At 37.1% G+C, this 21,300-nt stretch overlaps 1 long non-coding RNA gene across 1 annotated transcript; it reads right to left on the bottom strand.

Annotated features, from left to right (window-relative positions):
- Positions 1-13,115: 13,115 nt before the first annotated feature.
- LOC140167491 (uncharacterized) lies at positions 13,116-15,046 on the bottom strand. The gene is made up of 3 exons (XR_011861058.1): positions 14,980-15,046; positions 14,438-14,514; positions 13,116-13,248 (listed from the first exon to the last, which is right to left on the bottom strand). It is a non-coding gene; the product is annotated as an uncharacterized lncRNA (long non-coding RNA).
- Between the last annotated feature and the right edge of the window lie 6,254 nt (positions 15,047-21,300).

The following is a 21,300-nucleotide window of genomic DNA, read 5'->3' as shown; positions in this document are numbered from 1 at the left end:
TTATAGTTTAAGCCTGTTGAAGTTACACAGCTCTGTGGCGCAATTGATACGGCATCTGCCTCAGGCGCAGTGGAACACGGTTCGAGCCCCTGAATGTATTTAGATTTCTTTTTCATTTTATTTTACAATATTCTTCATCATATTATATTTGTCATAAGCCAATGTCCGTCTTTTTTCTGTATGTCTACCTATATTTTACGGCACTGTACAAATATCATCGTAATTTCCGCACTGATGATGTTTTTATATAAACATACGTAAAATTGCCCTATCTATGATACGGGTGCAATTACATTAATTTGATGTAATAATAGTTGATTGAAAATTGCTCATTCAGTTATTTTTATTTATCATTTGAATTAGAAGCAATTCGATGTAATACTGCATTTAAAAATCATTCTTTCTTTTTTTGTCAAAGAGTTTTCGCGTAATTCAGACCCAAGCCAAGACGCAAAACCAGGCATTAGCGATGTTTTTAATGACCACCCCCTAAATAAACAAATATATTTTTCTATTTTTTTATTTATCGTAAAGCCCTATCACTTATATGTGTTTGTGTGAAATATGAAGATAATACAACATTCCGTTGCAAAGTTATTGAGTAAAACGGAAAACAGATGCAATATTTAGGATTTGACTCGGACAATCCAGGAAAAAAGGTTGGCACAGTTTGCCTGTCTTTTGGTATATCTCTGCCCCCGCTCCCCCAATTCAATGTTGGACCAAGCCATGTTGTCAACAGGTCCGTGAGACCCTCCAACATTGAATGATGGGGAGATGGGGAAGGAATGAATATAGAGGGAGTCTGTACTTCACATATATTGCATGCATGTTTCCCTCGCCTCCCCAATTTTGATAGGGCACGCATTTCCATTGTTTAGTGCAGGTGTGCCAACTATTAATTTCCTGGGTTGTCCGAATCAATTCCAAAAATATGCATCTAATTTCATATTTTGGCTTGTAAAATAAAAACCGTTAAAGGTATGGCCACCAAATTTTCAGGAAATAATCCTCACATGCATTTCAATATATAAAATTAATAAAAAAAAAAATATTGTGAAATAAGGTATAAGTCAAAAGAATGTTATATAATTGCCGATTATTTTCGAAGTTTAAAGCTATGATAACTCGTCCAAAATATGCATCTAACTTCATATTTTGGTTTATAAACTAAAAACCATAAAAGGTATGACCACCAAATTTTCAGGGAGTAATCCTCACATTCATATCAATATGGAAAGTTCATATTGATAAAAATATTAATGAAATAAGGGATAAGTCAAAAGAATATTATATGATTGCCGATTATTTTCGTAGTTTAAAGCTATGATAATTCTTCCAAAAATGCATCTAATTTCATATTTTGGCTTATAAAATATAAAGCATTAAGCATATGGCCACTAAATTTTCATGGATTAATCCCCATATTCGTTTCAATATGCAAAATTAAAATTAATCAAAAATAATATCGATAATCAATTATCATCGATTATCGATAATCAATAAATCCTTTTTCAATATTCAATGTTTAAATTGTATAGGCCTACGCAACCAACAAAACTGTATATCTGCAGTAATTTGAAAATATGACTTTCTCCTAAGTGCTATAAAAGCATCATTTTTACCATTTATATGCACATCATATCTCATGCAACCTGAATGAACGAAACTTGTTTCCGGTTTGGATTGTAACACCTTAAAATTCACATTTTTCGTAAAAAACGGTTCAAATATTTTTTCTGAATTGAAAAATCTCTCATGGTATATAATGGCCATATTAGGCATTGTGATTGGCAATTTCAAACTTTTTTCAGTTCAATCATCATGGCCGTGGACACGTGATGCTCTGTTTTGAAAGCCATCCGAGTTTCCATTTTGACAAACAACTCGGTGCGGCAATTATGGTGATATTTGTACAGTGCTGTAAAATAAAAGTAGAAATAGAGAAAAAAAGAAGTACAGAAATTGGCAAAAATTAATATAATGATGAATATAATATGATGAAGGATATTGTAAAATAATAACAAAAAAAAAGAAAAAGAAATCTAAATATATTCAGGGGCTCGAACCCGTCTTCCAATGCGCCTGTGGCAGATGCCGTATCCATTGAACCACAGAGCTGTGTTACTTCAACATGCTTAAACTATAATATAATGCTATTCAAGATGCATGTATATAAATATACGCTCTACAAACGGTATACAATCAAACAAATCACACTTTTACGGCATTTGTTTCATTAACTGAATATTTATCATATAGCAGGTGTTGGCTGACATTGTGCTCCACATTTATTTCAGTTTTGGGCCGGGGTAAAATGACTTTGGAACAAAAACGAACGATATACACGTTTGTATAAATAAAAAAGAAAAAGTAATATTATATTAAAATTCTTTACTCTTTAAAGACGTGTATACCGTCCGATTTTGTCCCGTAGTCATTTATCCCGGACAAAAACTGAACTAAATGTGAAGCACAATGTCAGCCAACACCTGCTATATGATAAATATTCAGTTAATGAAACAAATGCCGTAAGAGAGTAATTTTTTGGACTGTATACCGTTTGTAGAGCGTATATTTATATACATGCATCTTGAATAGCATTATATTATAGTTTAAGCCTGTTGAAGTTACACAGCTCTGTGGCGCAATTGATACGGCATCTGCCTCAGGCGCAGTGGAACACGGGTTCGAGCCCCTGAATGTATTTAGATTTCTTTTTCATTTTTATTTTACAATATTCTTCATCATATTATATTTGTCATAAGCCAATGTCCGTCTTTTTCTGTATGTCTACCTATATTTTACGGCACTGTACAAATATCATCGTAATTTCCGCACTGATGATGTTTTATATAAACATACGTAAAATTGCCTATCTATGATACGGGTGCAATTACATTAATTTGATGTAATAATAGTTGATTGAAAATTGCTCATTCAGTTATTTTTATTTATCATTTGAATTAGAAGCAATTCGATGTAATACTGCATTTAAAAATCATTCTTTCTTTTTTTGTCAAAGAGTTTTCGCGTAATTCAGACCCAAGCCAAGACGCAAAACCAGGCATTAGCGATGTTTTTAATGACCACCCCCTAAATAAACAAATATATTTTTTCTATTTTTTTTATTTATCGTAAAGCCCTATCACTTATATGTGTTTGTGTGAAATATGAAGATAATACAACATTCCGTTGCAAAGTTATTGAGTAAAAACGGAAAACAGATGCAATATTTAGGATTTGACTCGGACAATCCAGGAAAAAAAGGTTGGCACAGTTTGCCTGTCTTTTGGTATATCTCTGCCCCCGCTCCCCCAATTCAATGTTGGACCAAGCCATGTTGTCAACAGGTCCGTGAGACCCTCCAACATTGAATGATGGGGAGGGGGAAGGAATGAATATAGAGGGAGTCTGTACTTCACATATATTGCATGCATGTTTCCCTCGCCTCCCCAATTTTGATAGGGCACGCATTTCCATTGTTTAGTGCAGGTGTGCCAACTATTAATTTCCTGGGTTGTAGTGAGAGATCACATTGGTCTATCGGTTCTAATAAAGTTTTTCGTGCATCATTTCTAGACAAAGGTGCCAGCCGGATTAGAATAATCATAAGAGTCTCATCTTTCTTATCAAACATCCAGCTCAATACCTTGATATACATTTCCTGTCAAATAAATAGATTTTACACCCAAAAAATGCGTACAAATGGACATTTTTTGGTAAACAAATGATCAAAATCTTGGAAAAAACATGTTTTAACCCAAATTTTGGCTGCCACAATATGGCATGATGTAATACAGACTTGACATTTAATATGGAATATTTTTCGCAAAATTCCAAGACTGGTCTGGATGGAGTCTGCAAAGACCGCACGGGCTAAATATTAATTGGGGTGTGTCGGGAGATGGTGTAAAATAATTGTTTGATAGAAAGTGTGCTTTCCATACGTTTACATTATGGTGCTCATGATGTAGAGAATTTGCCTAAAATGGCGGATTTAGGGAGTCTGAATTTGAGCTTTGTGGGAGACACAGTTTCGAACTTTATGCAACATGGTTCTGTTATTATCAAATTTAGAGGAGTTTGAGGTGATATTTCTTAAACTTCGTCAGCAACTGGCATTCATCACAGCTGAAATACACTTACAGCGTACCAAGTTTTTGAACAGGGGAGGAGCTTAAAAATAGGGCTCTTAAAAACTGTACGTACTCAGAAAGTTTGAATGACCCACTGGGTTCAAATGTTATAAACTTACGGTATAAAATAACTGTGCGGATTCCTGGTTGCCCAATGAACTCACACTGTTTCTTTGTGTACAGAAAGTTTATAACATCTGGCCCCAGGGGACCATTCAAATTTTCTGAGTGCGTACCACTTTTAAGAGCCATATTTTAAAAGCTCCTCCCACTTTCAAAACTGGTAAATGATAGGTGCATTTCAGTTCTGACGAACACTTATTGGTATTTAGGTTCAGAAAAATCGCCTCAAACCTCAATAAATTTGATAATATCAGAATAATGTTGCTCAAATTCTGAAATTTTACCCCAACAAAGATCAAATTCAGTCTTCTTATATCCGCCATTTTAGGCTAATTCATTACATTATGAGCGCCATAATGTAAACTAATGGAAAGCACATTTTCTGGCAAACAATTATTTTACACCATCTCCCGATACACCCCAATTAATATTTAGACCATGCCGTTTATGCAGACCTCTACCAGATCAGTCTTGGAATTTTGCGAAAAAATATTCCATATTAAATGTCAAGTCTGTAGATTTGTTCACAGATTATTCAGTGCAAAAATCTAAGTTGCAGTCAATTTTCTTTTAAAATTATGGCTACTTTAATTATTTTTTGGGTAAAAATTGGGAAAAAGTCACAAAAAACACATTTTTCAATCAAAATATCCCAGTCCACGTCACTTTTCCGAATTGCCAGCCGGGTTAAAGTGATAGAGGAGACTAATGCTACGCCGACTGGCACCTTTGTCCCTACTATAGAATACCATTGGGATAACCAATAATATTTACCAACGGGATCGGATAATATTTACCAACGAGATCGGATAACAAACGTTTGTTATGTCGTGAATAGATTATTAATAATTAAAGTTCAAAAAGTTCTATCAATAAATCAGGGCTGTTCTGACCATTAGGCCAGGTAAGGCGATCGCCTAGGGCGGCAAACGCAGAGGGGCGCAAAAAAAAAAAAGACGAAAAAAGAAAAAACGGGAATGGAGAAAGAAAAGGGAAGAACAAATGAAGGCGGATAAAAAGAAAAAATTTGAGAAAAAATAAAAATGAGCGAAAGGGAAACAGAAAACAGGGTGGTAAAGGAAACGTGGACCTGAGAAAAAGAAAATAATTGGGGCAGAGAAAAGGAAAGAAGACACGGGCCGGAGAAAAAGAAAGAATAAATGGGGGCGGAGAAAAAGAAAGAAGAAACGGGCGGAGAAAAGGAAGATAAATATGGGCGCTAAAAAACAGAAGGAAAAAGAAAAACAGAAGAAAAAATAGAAAAGAGGAGAAACCAGAAAGAAGAAAAAAGAAGAAAGATCGGATAGCAATCATCCCCCTAATTTGACGCCTGTATGTGACATGATGCAGTCATGTCTACAATAGAATTCACCACGACCTTTGCAGGACTTAAACCCCGTGATGTTGTGGCACCCTGTACTTAAACCCCACTAAAAGCTATTAAACCAAGATAACACTCATTGAAAACAGCTCAACTATGTTACATCAGATCTTCTCTGGTTAAATCCACACACATGTGTCTGTTTTACCTGTGCAATAAAGCAAGGTAACAATTACCGTGTGGCCTTTGTTCACGAAATAAGACAATACTGTGCATATTGTTAACCACATTCTTGAAAATGAGAAACATAATGGATGTGGGCCGTAACACGGTTTGGAAATAATTTCTTCATATTTTTGGTGTTATCTGTCGTTTACATATCCTTCCTAAAACACCAAAGTGCGAATATTTCCAAACACCTAAATTAGCTAAAATTTAGGACATGTTACAAAACTATATTTTCTAGAATTTCAGAAGAGTACGTTAAATATTGGCCGGTTATTTTTCACACAGTGACGTTAACTAGGCAATGTACTATTACCTATAACATACACTAAAACACCAAAGTGCGAATATTTCCAAACATCTAAATTAGCTAAAAATTTAGGACATGTTACAAAACTATATTTTCTAGAATTATAGAAGAGTACTTTTAATATTGGCCGGTTATTTTTCACACAGCGACGTTAACTAGGCAATTACCCATACTTCTAACATACACTATTTGTAGAGGTTACGCGTCAATGGTAAGAGCACTGTGTATTGTGTATAGGAAAACGGACAGTAACTGCAGTATGAGTTTCTGACAAATTACCCTCATATTTGGCCATTTTAGTCCCAAAAGTGCAATTTTTTCACGCTTCGCGCGCATTTATTCCATTTTATACCATATTTCATTTTACACCATACAGTTTTGCTTCAAAATGGCAAAAGTTGACATTTTACATTTGTACTATAAACTTATTATGTCACCAAAAGGTGTTGAATTCACTATACTTCAAGAAATGTTTTCCACCCCCCTATCAAAAAGAAATCTACGCCACTGAGGAAAACGGTCGTGGGAGTATACAAATAGGTCAAAACTGATGAGTTTTCAAGGGGGTAACCCCCTAACACTTTTTTGGTATGCTTTGGTGGGGCGGCAGGGAGAGGCTTTGTCTAGGGCGGCAAAATCCCTTGGAACGGCCATGTCATATATATGAATTCATTAATGGATGTTGCAAATACTTTCCATGCATTCCGAAATAAGGTCTAAACTAGAATTATGCGGTTCGTAATAAAGGTGGTCCACACACTAATGTATTGAAATATATATTGTAAATATAAATAATATGCAACATGCAAATACGCTCATTAATATTCATAAATATGCAAATAACATGACACAAAACTATACATGTACAGCGGTCTTTGAGATTAAGTTGCAGAGTGGATTAATGAAAATTGCTGAAGAGTGAAGAACCGGACAGCCAAACAACCATTTGGAGGGGGCCAAAAATAAGTAACTAGCTAGCTATGACCGTCTTCTAGTGAACATGATGATTCCTACAAAATATTTGAAATGTTCCCTGGTAAATACACCAGACAGTGAAACATTGCACATCAATGATGCTGATTGTTTTGCATTGTTTTAATATCCATGATTGTAAGAATGTTCTTCTTTTCAAAACCAATTATAATAGTTTTGGCATATTGAAGGCCCTAATTGGATTGATGGTACTTTCAGTTTGAGATGTTGAAACCGCCTTTGTAGGACCGATTGTGTGTGCGATACCTTGCGCCAATTGTGACTCTACTTATGTGGGTGAAAAATGTCGTAGTTTGAAACTCGATTACGTGAACATCTTTAAACCACTGAGAATCTGGCAGCGAACAATCCAAATCGACAATCGCAGACCACGCAGTTCAACATAAGCATGTGATTATAGTTTCAGTTATAGTTTCAGTTAATCAGGGGCGTCTATTCTTCCGTCAATCGCCCCCAAAGGGGAGGGAATAATTTTACCCCTTTGGGGAAGAACTTTGCATTTTGAAAAAGAAAAAAAAATAGAGGGAAAAACAGAAGAAAGTCAACAGGATTCAAGGAAGATTAAAAATAAAATAAACTATTTTTTTTTTTGGGTTGGGTGTATAACTGGAATATGTATTATTATCATGGCTATTTTTGGAATGAAATAGATGGTCACTGGCTGGCAGTGACTGCTCTACAGGGTAGGCGAATTCATCAAGTGTCATTTAGGGAAGAATTATAATGTAGCATTCCCATCCAAAAATAATAATTTTGAGAGAAACCATGGACTCAAGCATAAAGCAGGGAAAAGTTGGGTCAGTAATTCTTCCTTGCCTGGGCAATAGTGACTAGTGTATAGGTAATAATGCACACAAAGATTAAGGGAGCTCTGCTTTGCATATTTCATGCAAAATCCATTTTCATTTTAGTTTGGACATCTGCCTATCTAAGAAAGCATTTGGGATTCTAAGGGAAGACAGAACCATCAATTAGTTAACAGCTCTATTGTCCAAGTTTATCTTCCCTTTTAAACCTCAGCTTCAGATCCAAGTCCTTGATAATTCTTCCCTAGGCCTAGATGCAATAGTTCAGTGGCAATCTCCGAACTCTGCTATAGACGAATCCAATTTCACGCATTCCTATACCTTAATGGCTGCCAACGTTGGGTCCCCGTCGGCTCAATCTTACCTAAAATGTTACATAATGCGGCCTTGGAGGGTATTTTAAACTGCATTCTATCACCCGTGTTACACGTAGATAAAAGAATGATGACAGTTTACAACACAAAAGAATCTAACATCGATTTTTAAGCGGCTTTTTGGTTTTGCGGGGACCCAAAGATGGCCGACCAAATCCTGACCATGACTTGGCTCGTTGGATTCGTCTATAGAAGAATTTTAATTCTAAGGCTTTATAAATCAGGGGCATGTGAGTCACCACATATATAAAAGAGCTGAAAACGCTGGAAACAAAATAGCTGAACTCTCACACCCCTGTAAATAATAAATCACAGCTAGCTCTGAAAATAATAAAGAGCCTAGAGGTGTTTGCCGGCCTGTCTCCCCTTTGAACCATTAGTCCTTAGATGCAATGGTTCAGTGTCCAGACTGTACCAGCTAGGAAAGAATGTGATGTTTTTAGGGAAGACAGAATAGAACAACTCACAACTTAGCCTAACAGTTTCTGGGTCTGACAACACACCTATTTTCAGGCAGGGAATGGAGGGAACAAGAAAATAAGGAAAAGTACATGTAGATAGCATCATCATCATCATCATCATCATCAGTCGGCTGCGGAGCAGGCGACTACAAGCTTTCTCCAACTAATGCGATCTTGGGCAAGCGAAACAATTTTGTTTGGCTGCATATTCTTTCACAGGCTCGCCATCTTCAAGACGCAGTATATGGCCGAGAAATTTGAGTTGATGAATCTTGACTCTGGCAACCAGTCGAGTGGTGTTGGCCAGGTTGTAGATGGTTTCATTTGGAATCCGATCCACACGCTTGATGTTTAACATGACTCTGTAGCAAGATGTTGCAAATGCATTGATCTTGTTTTCCATGTCCTTAGTAATTACCCATGACTCGCACCCGTACAGAAAGACAGTAACACACGTTGTCTGAAACAGCTTGATTTTTGTTTCGATTGGCAGGGACGGGCTTCTCCAAAGGCGTTCCAGTTTCCAGAAAGCTGCCCAGGCTAGTGCTTTTCTTCTTTTTAGGTCTCCATCACTAGAGCCCATCTTGGAACCCAAATACTTGAAGTCTGTGACATGGTTGATGGTACTACCATAGACTTCAAGTGCTGGTTGGGCGTTACAGTTTGCAGTCATATATTCTGTCTTAGGTGCGCTGATGACAAGGCCTAGATCTGCTGCTGCAGTTGCAGTCCTAGTAAGCTGTGACTGGGCCCGGTCTATGGAAGATTCCAGCAGGGCAATATCATCAGCAAAATCCATGTCATTCAGCATTTTGGCAGGATACCTGCTTGACCGACGTGGGTAGGTAACAATTCCAGCGTCAATTCCAGAAATTGATTTCATCAGAAGGTAGTCTACCAGGATAATGAACAGGAATGGTGCCATCACATCACCCTGAAGCACTCCATGCAGTTGTTACTTGGAAAGGCTCTGAGATACTGCCATCTACCATAACGGCACTATTGGAGTCTTTGTAGAGCACCTGGATGGCACTGACCACAACCTTTGGTATTCCATAATGCCGCAGCACTGAAAACATGACGGACCTGTTGATGGAGTCGAAGGCTTTTTTGAAGTCCACAAAAGTGACTGTTAAGGGAAGTTGGTACTCCTTGAAGCCTTCCATGATCCTCCTCAAAATGTGTATTTGCTGAGCACAGCTGCGACCCGATCTAAAGCCAGCCTGGTTACTTCTCAGTAAAGGATCAATGTGGATGTAGATAGCAACCAGCCTAAAATTTTCCCATTTTTGGGCATCTCAGAATCTGGGGACTGAATAATTTCAATTTTCTGGAAGAATATACACCCCTGGTTTTATTTCATCCATTCAATTATACATGTGAACATAATACAGAATAATAATTTCTTTTGATAGAATAGTGCGGAACATTTTAAATTATATGACAAAAGTATAAGAACCAGTGGATGAGGATACCACTAAACGCACAGTGTGATGTTGTGGCACCCTGTACATAATGTTTCAATTATACAATACTAAATAAAGCAAAACAAATTTCATACATTAGAAAAATACCAACAAAGACAAACAAGCCTTGTAAGTAGAGTAATTACAAGATTTAGCAATGCAAAATTCGACAAAAGTATACAATGCTTAACTGGGACGGCGCCAAAATTCTTGATAAGGAATGTGATTTGGCGGCTCGCCGCATCAATGGATAAGGAAAACAGCTCTAAACGCCATGAATAGAGATGAGGGGCACAATTCTCAGTCACGTATATGATCCGCCTCTGGGCGCCAGTACGCCCTCTGTTGGTAGCCAATCAACTATAATGAAGGATCAAGTACCATCACTCCGATGATGGCCTTCGGCCAAGAGGACCAAAACTGTCAGGTCAGTAAATTGGTTTTAACAAGAAGAACATTATTATCACACAAACCTTATGAATTTCTTCAAGGATATACTTCATAAGCATGGATTAAGTTGGTTATATAATACATAAGCTACTAATTTAACACCGATTGATGCCAACTGCAGACTTGACATTGAATTTTTTAATCAAAGGCTTGCCATTTTCTTACCGCTTACCGATATATAATGCATTGCTGCTCTTCGACAAATGCTTCACCACCTTCCTTGCAATAACGTTTAACACAGCGGTATAACTGTGACCTGCAAAGTACCTTCCTGGTTCAGCAATAATGCGAAGTCCGGGATAACGATTTGGTGGGAAATGTGCATCAATTCACGATTGATGACATCTGCGAACTAAAATGTGTCAATTTCTGACAATCAACATGATCAATGCAAACAATTCTGATGTACAATTCTGTACACATTCTGATGTAATTTATACACAAAGGTCGCAAACATCCATACCCTAATGTGCAAAAACGCCCCCATCCCCACAAAATAAACTACACACAAAACAATACACATTGAAACCCCCAATGCACACCCCTACCAACGCACCCCACTTGATACATAAAACATCCTATAAGAACAATACCTTCTCAAATGGTTGTTCTGCAATATCGAGATAATCTCCAGGAAATCCTCCTCCGATATCCAGCATTTCCATATGAAAGCCTAGTTTCCGCGCTTCATCAAAAACACGACGGGCAGCTTTGATTGGCTCAGCAAAACTATCAGGATCCCGACATACACTGCCAACATGAAAACTGTAATAATAATGTTGGTAGAATGTTTCAAAGAAAGAAAGAAAAAATAACATTAAAGGTGATAATAATTTATGGTACGACTTAGAAAAGGGATGTTTGTTAAGTTTGTTTCATTTGATTTGGTTATGGATGGGTTAAGAATCTGTAATTAGCAAGATCAAAATTAATAACCTCTTACATATCTCGGCATCATTATATTCGTAATGAATAACGTACATCATGCAGTTATTGTTAACTACATGTATGCACACAACACAGGGGCACTCACAATAGGCAATTGAACCCTGCTGGTAGCGCTGTGTTGTAGCTATAGGAGATGAACTAGTTAGCGTCATATATGAAAAAGTATAAAAGCTATGATTTTAGTACTTTCTCTATGTTTCAATTACTTATTCTGAATTTTCAACCCGGTACAAGCTTTAATAACGGTGGACCATACATTTGTATGAGAAAGAAATACGGTGGACCATACATTTGTATGAGAAAGAAATATATACCATCTATATCCAAACTCCCGTGTTATTCCAATGCACATTTTGCTTCATCGGGTCGCCCTTGCTTGGTCGGATTTGCAAGAGGGTTGTCACGAAACCGTAATAGGTACAAATTTAGTACTTTCTGTCAATCAAGTATGGTTTATTCTCTACATGTCAATCTTTAAATCATTAGCATAGTCCTTATAATAACGGTGGACCGCCTTGATGAGTAAATGACAGTAAACCAGTGAAAAATACCCCAAAACTCAGTCAGTGGAGCTCCGCCCGTAAAATGTCAATAGCGTCATTATCGATTGGATTAGTCGACCGTAGCGGACAATTCGATCGCTCATTGGATTAATATTATCACGTGGTAATAAATTTGCGTTGGACAATTGATTACTATAATGGTTTAGTACTGCATAGCTCGCTTTAATCTTCACTAAGCGGGTTTATGGCTGGAACGTTCACGGTGAATTTGCCGTGGACATAAGTGCACTATGAATTGAATCTTTATGTCAGTCAGACTTCATATTTATCCCGATACATTCGCAGCTTAATCCTTACAAGCTATGATAAACCGACATATTTTCTTGTCCTTACCTCACTCCCATCACATTCAGTGTCAAATCTTTAGCAATCTTCAACAGACTTAGTGCCTCATCAGCATGACATCCATATTTACAGCTTAATCTCAACATGGATGATGAGTCGTCGGTGCCAAGACGTATGACAAGTCTATACACAATGAAAGGTTATTTATAGTACTTTATGAGATGCCCCTTCTACCTAGTACTTTTCTCTCAGTAGTGACAATGGAGTAGACCTGATTTTGTGTCTTCTTTGAAAGATAATTTTGTCTAGATAAGCCATATATAGAAACCGCCCAATTGGATCTAAAACTAGACCTATAGACTTGGATCTTTGACTCCGTTGATCCAATGGCAATAATCGAATGGCATCGACACATCAACAGACCTTGTTCGTTTCAAGCATCATTTATTATAATTATATCATATGAGAAAATTTATAAAATAAACAGGATATTGAAATGTGAAAATGACGAACTAAATTAATCTTACAAGCATGTTTAAAGTATAATAATTAGTGTTGCAACAATTTAAATCCGATTATAGAATATTATTATTACTTGTGAAAAAACTTACTGTGCTTCTGGAAAGACCTTTTTGATTTTAATAAGTTCATCTTCGTTGTCAAATGTCATGAGATGGACCCCATTTTGTTTGGCAAATCTCACATGCGATTCTTGCTTGCAGGTGTTCGCGTATATGATATTAGACGGTGAAGCGCCCACACCTATAGCACGGTCTATCTCAATCTGGAAAATCATAGTGATATATATTAGTAAAAGTTTACTATTTTAATAGCAGTGACGTCGTTGCACATCCTATCAGGATGTTTTCTCAAACTGATCTTACAGCTGGTCTATGGGCTTCACTGAGTGACGTCATCACCCGATCACGCTCTCTGGACCAGCTAACCTTTAAGATAACTGAGTTAATAAACCATCTCGTCCACACTCTTGAGAAACTGCTCGGTGTTGTTGATTCAGATAGATTCTCTTAACTATCTGATTATATTCCTCCCAATTAGTATGGTGGTTTTGATTTGCGGCATGCTCTGCGATGGCGAATTTTGTTTGTCTTGATTCTGATTCGTTCATCGTCACCCCTTGGATGTATAGGATATAGGCAAATGCTTATGTCTTTGCTTTTCTTTGATTTAGGCTGAGTTGCTTTTTGGATTTTTATCATGTTCGACTTTCTAGCAGTGTTGTTATACTTTCCTAACCTGATCTTGTCTTCCTGAATCTTGCAATATAACTACTTTCTCCATTCTTTCTCCCGAGAGTTTGTGATGAAGTGGTGCGACTGGAAATTTAGGTATTGGTCTATGTGAACCTTTTTTCTATAACCCAACAGCTTTAAAATGTTGTCCTTTCGTTCGTGACAATGAGAGTATCCAAGAATGGGATTTAACTTCTGGACTCCGACTCCTGTTCATGTGTAATCTTGATGTTTCCAGTAGGGCCTACTGTCTATTGTATTGAGGTGTTTTGTGAGATGGTCAGCCTAGCCATCATTAATAATCTCTAACACGTCATCCACATTGCGGCATTCACACATCTTTATGATCAGCTGGTCCAGAGGGCGTTATCAGGTAACGAAGTCACATAGTCAAGACCATAGACATCAATGGTAGACCAGCTATCAGATCAGTTTGAGACAACCTCCTGATAGGATGTGACCCGTCACCATGATCACTGCTAAGGAAATATATAGTAAGTTGTGGATTTGCATGAGAACTTTTACTAATGAATCTAAGAAATCCTGATGAACATTTTCGAGGATTTACATTTAAAAAATACTTCATCGATACGCCGTCACTTTATCCTGTCCGCATTTCTTCCCCTTCTCTATCCCGTCCATTCTACTTCTCTTAATTCTCTCATCATAGCTCATCATGCGCGTGTTCTTTCTTCCGCACTACTATAGTATTCGTTTTACCTTACTTCCACAGTCAAAGCCTGCTCCTAGTTTAACAAGTACACGGAGTATCATTGGATCCGGATTACACTTTATTGCTAGAAGAAGAAATACATAAGTAAATAGTAGAAATAGAAGAAATACATCAGTAAATAGTACAACAAGGATAATATTGAATTGATGTATGAGATCCAAAGCTGCTCATGCACTGGAAGTGACGTTTAAATCATGCGTTATCTGACATAAAAATCATCTGCAATTAGTTTCCCAAATTAAGCATGTTAAGTTTTGAAATTGCTGAATTGCAAAAACATAAAACCCACTCTATAGAGGTTGTGCATATGACGTATCATACCATAATTATGGCGGAATACTCAAATGCATTCAACAAAAGCATTATTGCAATCTACTGCGACAGTTTGTCTCACACACATAACAAATGCACTACCATTAAATATTTGATTGAATGGACTACACTGCGCCATGATTACGGTGAAGGACACTGGTTCAGATCCTATGCAGGGCCTCTATAACTAGTTCGACAAGGAATACCATATAGTTACCATAAAACGGATGCACTCGTGGTAAACATTTTCTCCATCTTTTAAACTGTGACGCAACCTTTCCAAGATCAACAATGTAAAATCCATCGTCAACGTCCTACAATGTATAAAGAAACTCCTATCAGCGCTGTCAACTCTCATGCATTGAGCGTGGCACTCACGCATTTGGGCACTTCCCACACTCTTTCAAGATAGTAAAATCTCACGCCAAAGTAGTAAATCTCACGCATCGTCAAAATATTACGTGAAAATAAGCAATAAAAATGGTGCACCAAATGGCTTCATTAAGGGTTTGATATTAACGTTTAGCGACGTTTTCTCGTATTTTTTGTGGGATCTGAGAGTACACCAGATATATCGAATTGCATTCTGAATACGAGGAATGTCCATCTGATATCAAATAATTTGGATTTTTAAAAATTCGCGATGTAATACAAATTTTATGAAAAATTATTAAAATTTGATATTTTTAAACTTTTGATAAATAACAGACCTCGAAGTAAACTTTATAAATCTAATAATATTTACTTAAAGGGTCTTAAAGGGTATGTTGCTGGGATGAAAAGCCGACGATCAATTGAAAATTTTGACCTTTTGAAGATATATATTTTTTTCCCAAAAAGACCTAAATTTTGTTGGTATTTCTGGGAAAAAAATCTTCAATACGAAAGGTCAAAATTGTCAATTTATCGTCGGCTTCTCATCCCAGCTATATACACTTTAAGTACATATCATTAGATTTATAATGTTTACTTCGATGACTGATAAATATCAATTTTTATTCATTTGCCATGAAATACGTATTATATCCCGAATTTCAAAAAATCAAAATTATTTGATATCAGAATGACATTCTTCGTATTCAGAATGCAATTCGATATGTCTGATGTGCTCTCATGTCCCACAAAAATACAGCCCAAACGTTCATACCCCACCCTAAAAACTAACTTTAGAATTTTAAACAATATCTCACACCAAGCAATTCCGAAGGTGATAATTACTATTAAATTTCCGGTCGCACATACGTGGAAGCCCCGCACACTTCAGACACACTAATACACCCCCCCCCCCACCCGTGCGCGGGCATTCAAAGACAGGGCGTGTGTTGGGGTATGTGTGTGAGGGGGGTGTGTGTGGTGGTTTGTGGGGGTGTTGGGGTGTGTGTGTCTGCCCCCAACCGAGGACAGTGTGTAATGCTATCTAACCGAGGATGTGTGTATCGTGTTTTCATCGCCTAACCGCCATAAAGGCGCAGGATTGGTCATTGCACAAATAGCCTTCAATTGCAAGAAAGTGTGCAATTTGTATAAATAGCACAAATTGCACAAATAGCCAGTTGCTTAAGCAATTTTCACAAATTGCATAAATAGCCACAGATAGTTGCAATTGATGCAATCTATGTCGGACAAATTGCATAAATAGCGACAGGTGTTGCAATTTGTGGAATTTATGTCAGTAAATTGCACGAATAGCCTACAGTTGCAGGAAAGTGTGCAATTTGTACAAATAGCACAAATAGCAACGTATGTAAGCAATTTTTACAAATTGCATAAATAGCCACAGGTGTTGCAATTTGTGCCATTTATGTCAGTCAATTGCACAAATTGCCTACCGTTGCAAGAAAGTGTGCAATTTGCACAAATAGCACAAATAGCCATGTACGTAAGCAATTTTTACAAATTGTAGAAATAGCCACAGGTGTTGCAATTTATGCAATTTATAAAAGCAATGAGGACAATATCTGAGTTGCTTCCAGTAAGCGCTATTTGTGCAATTTGTGCAATTGGTGGAAAGAAAATTTAAGGAAGAATGACACGTACGAGGATGCTTATAGCAAAAAGAAAAATCCGTCAACCACCCGAACTACCATGACTACGGTTACACTCAACTTTTCCAGGCTCGCGCTGCGCCATTTCTTTCGAGAACCGCTTTCATATCATCATCATCATCATCATCATCATCATCATTATAGTCAAAAGCTGCGTCGGCAGTGTGATGATATTATAATTATCCAATTCATCATCCGAGTCATACTGAATCTGAGGCATCGCCGTAGCGTTGTCCCATTGCTTTCGAGAACCGCCTTATTAGGGAGTGTTCATTAATACTTTGGTAGGGGGGGCTGGTACACCTCAAATTTTTCGCTCGAAAACTTTTTTGACCCCCCCCCTCGATGGACCGCTAAACTTTTTTGACCCCCCTCTTTTGACAGACAAAACTTTTTTGACCCCCCCTTATCGTATAACAAACATACTTATTACTTATAGTGTTGTTTCCAGTGGTGTGGTATCTGTTCACATGTCATTGAGGGAGGCAAATGTTTGAAACATTTTCGGTGGGACAATTGCGCATGAAATATATACAAGCACAAGGAAATTTTAATTTTATACTTAATTTAGATTTGTCCCAAAATCAAGGTGTTTATATGATTTTACAGGGATAAATAGAGGATTTATTTGGAGGTTTATAGGCACATCAGCATATTTTGGATCCGTGGCTATTATGATAGTACAAATGCGCGCAAACCGCGCAAAGAATTTGGCCATATTGAGGCTTGAATGGTCAAATATTGTTTATATTGGAACAAATTTAATATGCAAAAAGCTAAAATGGTCAAATGTGAGATTAATTTGGCCACGCAAATGTACACAGGTATCAGTTTTGGCCCCCAAAGACCGTGGTATGGGCCTATGAGAAATCGTAAACTGAAGTGTGCAGTTTACGTGCAAAGAAATCCAATTTATTTGCAATATTTTCTTGATCTTGATTTAGTTGTATTTTGATCAGATTGGTACATAATCATATTTGTAGCCTACTTTGAAGAGATATAAAATTCAGTATTTCAAACCCAGATACATAATCATATTTGTAGCCTACTTTGAAGAGATATAAAATTCAGTATTTCAAACCCAGATGCATAAATTGCACAAATTGCTGACGGCTAGAATGGACTTGGTGATCAATGCCATAATTTCTCATATAGTCGGCACCTTAAAGCCTTTTCCATGCACCAATTGCACAAATTGCACAAATAGCGATCATTGGAAGCAACTAGGATATGAGAACAATAATCTAAGTTCAAAATTGCATAAATTGCACAAATTGCTGACGGCTAGAAGGGAATTGGCGATCAATGTCATAATTGCTTATATAGTCGGCACCTTAAAGCCCTTTCCACCAATTGCACAAATTGCACAAATAGCGATCATTGGAAGCAACTAGGATATGAGAAAAATAATCTAAGTTCAAAATTGCATATATTGCACAAATTGCTGACGGCTAGAAGGGAATTGGCGATCAATGTCATAATTGCTTATATAGTCGGCACCTTAAAGCCCTTTCCACCAATTGCACAAATAGCGATCATTGGAAGCAACTAGGATATGAGAAAAATAATCTAAGTTCAAAATTGCATAAATTGCACAAATTGCTGACGGCTAGAAGGGAATTGGCGATCAATGTCATAATTGCTTATATAGTCGGCACCTTAAAGCCCTTTCCACCAATTGCACAAATTGCACAAATAGCGATCATTGGAAGCAACTAGGATATGAGAAAAATAATCTAAGTTCAAAATTGCATATATTGCACAAATTGCTGACGGCTAGAAGGGAATTGGCGATCAATGTCATAATTGCTTATATAGTCGGCACCTTAAAGCCCTTTCCACCAATTGCACAAATAGCGATCATTGGAAGCAACTAGGATATGAGAAAAATAATCTAAGTTCAAAATTGCATAAATTGCACAAATTGCTGACGGCTAGAAGGGAATTGGCGATCAATGTCATAATTGCTTATATAGTCGGCACCTTAAAGCCCTTTCCACCAATTGCACAAATAGCGATCATTGGAAGCAACTAGGATATGAGAAAAATAATCTAAGTTCAAAATTGCATAAATTGCACAAATTGCTGACGGCTAGAAGGGAATTGGCGATCAATGTCATAATTGCTTATATAGTCGGCACCTTAAAGCCCTTTCCACCAATTCCACAAATTGCACAAATAGCGATCATTGGAAGCAACTAGGATATGAGAAAAATAATCTAAGTTCAAAATTGCATAAATTGCACAAATTGCTGACGGCTAGAAGGGAATTGGCGATCAATGTCATAATTGCTTATATAGTCGGCACCTTATAACCCTTCCCACCAATTGCACAAATAGCGATCATTGGAAGCAACTAGGATATGAGAAAAATAATCTAGGTTCAAAATTGCATAAATTGCACAAATTGCTGACGGCTAGAAGGAATTGGCGATCAATGTCATAATTGCTTATATAGTCGGCACCTTAAAGCCCTTTCCACCAATTGCACAAATTGCACAAATAGCGATCATTGGAAGCAACTAGGATATGAGAAAAATAATCTAAGTTCAAAATTGCATAAATTGCACAAATTGCTGACGGCTAGAAGGGAATTGGCGATCAATGTCATAATTGCTTATATAGTCGGCACCTTAAAGCCCTTTCCACCAATTGCACAAATTGCACAAATAGCGATCATTGGAAGCAACTAGGATATGAGAACAATAATCTAAGTTCAAAATTGCATAAATTGCACAAATTGCTGACGGCTAGAAGGGAATTGGCGATCAATGTCATAATTGCTTATATAGTCGGCACCTTAAAGCCCTTTCCACCAATTGCACAAATTGCACAAATAGCGATCATTGGAAGCAACTAGGATATGAGAACAATAATCTAAGTTCAAAATTGCATAAATTGCACAAATTGCTGACGGCTAGAAGGGAATTGGCGATCAATGTCATAATTGCTTATATAGTCGGCACCTTAAAGCCCTTTCCACCAATTGCACAAATTGCACAAATAGCGATCATTGGAAGCAACTAGGATATGAGAACAATAATCTAAGTTCAAAATTGCATAAATTGCACAAATTGCTGACGGCTAGAAGAGAATTGGCGATCAATGTCATAATTGCTTATATAGTCGGCACCTTAAAGCCCTTTCCACCAATTGCACAAATTGCACAAATAGCGATCATTGGAAGCAACTAGGATATGAGAACAATAATCTAAGTTCAAAATTGCATAAATTGCACAAATTGCTGACGGCTAGAAGGAATTGGCGATCAATGTCATAATTGCTTATATAGTCGGCACCTTAAAGCCCTTTCCACCAATTGCACAAATTGCACAAATAGCGATCATTGGAAGCAACTAGGATATGAGAACAATAATCTAAGTTCAAAATTGCATAAATTGCACAAATTGCTGACGGCTAGAAGGGAATTGGCGATCAATGTCATAATTGCTTATATAGTCGGCACCTTAAAGCCCTTTCCACCAATTGCACAAATTGCACAAATAGCGATCATTGGAAGCAACTAGGATATATGCGAAAAATAATCTAAGTTCAAAATTGCTTATGGCCAGTACGTTAAAGCCCTTTGAACCCTTGTCTTTTGCATTTACTTCTAGCTATTTGTGCTATTTGTACAATTTATATATGTGGCGAAATGTAAAATTTCCCTATACCTTAAGTATAGGAAATTTACTAAAACAACCAATCCTGCGCCTTTCTCCTAACCGCCAGACTAAAATGGCTGATATTGTGTGTGTATGATACGAACACGGTGACATCCACACTACTGCCATCAATTTTGTTGAGTGTTGCTAATCTTCGAGTATCGAGTTTCGAGTTCGAGTATCGAGTTTCGAGTTGCAATTTTCGAGTATCGAGTTGAAATTTTCGAGTATCGAGTTGAAATTTTCGAGTATCGAGTTGAAATTTTCGAGTATCGAGTTGAAATTTTCGAGTATCGAGTTGAAATTTTCGAGTATCGAGTTGAAATTTTCGAGTATCGAGTTGCAATTTTCGAGTATCGAGTTGAAATTTTCGAGTATCGAGTTGAAATTTTCGAGTATCGAGTTGAAATTTTCGAGTATCGAGTTGAAATTTTCGAGTATCGAGTTGAAATTTTCGAGTATCGAGTTGAAATTTTCGAGTATCGAGTTGAAATTTTCGAGTATCGAGTTGAAATCTTCGAGTATCGAGTTCAATTTTCGAGTATCGAGTTGCAATTTTAATTTTAAATCTGCTTTTGAAGTAGGCTATAGGATGTCCCCTCTCCGACATGAAGAGAAAGCACAAATGTTTAACCCTTCTCTATCCAATTTGTTATTACGTTCTCCACGGAATTCGTAAAAGCCCCGGTAAAAGCACACTAGTTGTTCATAAAAAGGGTAGGCCTACTAGTGGATAGGTATTAACCTCGGGGTATTACCCTCCCGAGTAGGCCTACATTGATACCAGAATGACTAAAATTAGACTAGGGTTAACTTATATATATACCG

This window comes from Amphiura filiformis, chromosome 1, assembly GCF_039555335.1.
Source record: "Amphiura filiformis chromosome 1, Afil_fr2py, whole genome shotgun sequence".
Lineage (NCBI taxonomy): Eukaryota > Metazoa > Echinodermata > Ophiuroidea > Amphilepidida > Amphiuridae > Amphiura > Amphiura filiformis.
This window is presented reverse-complemented; position numbering and strand designations above follow the sequence as displayed.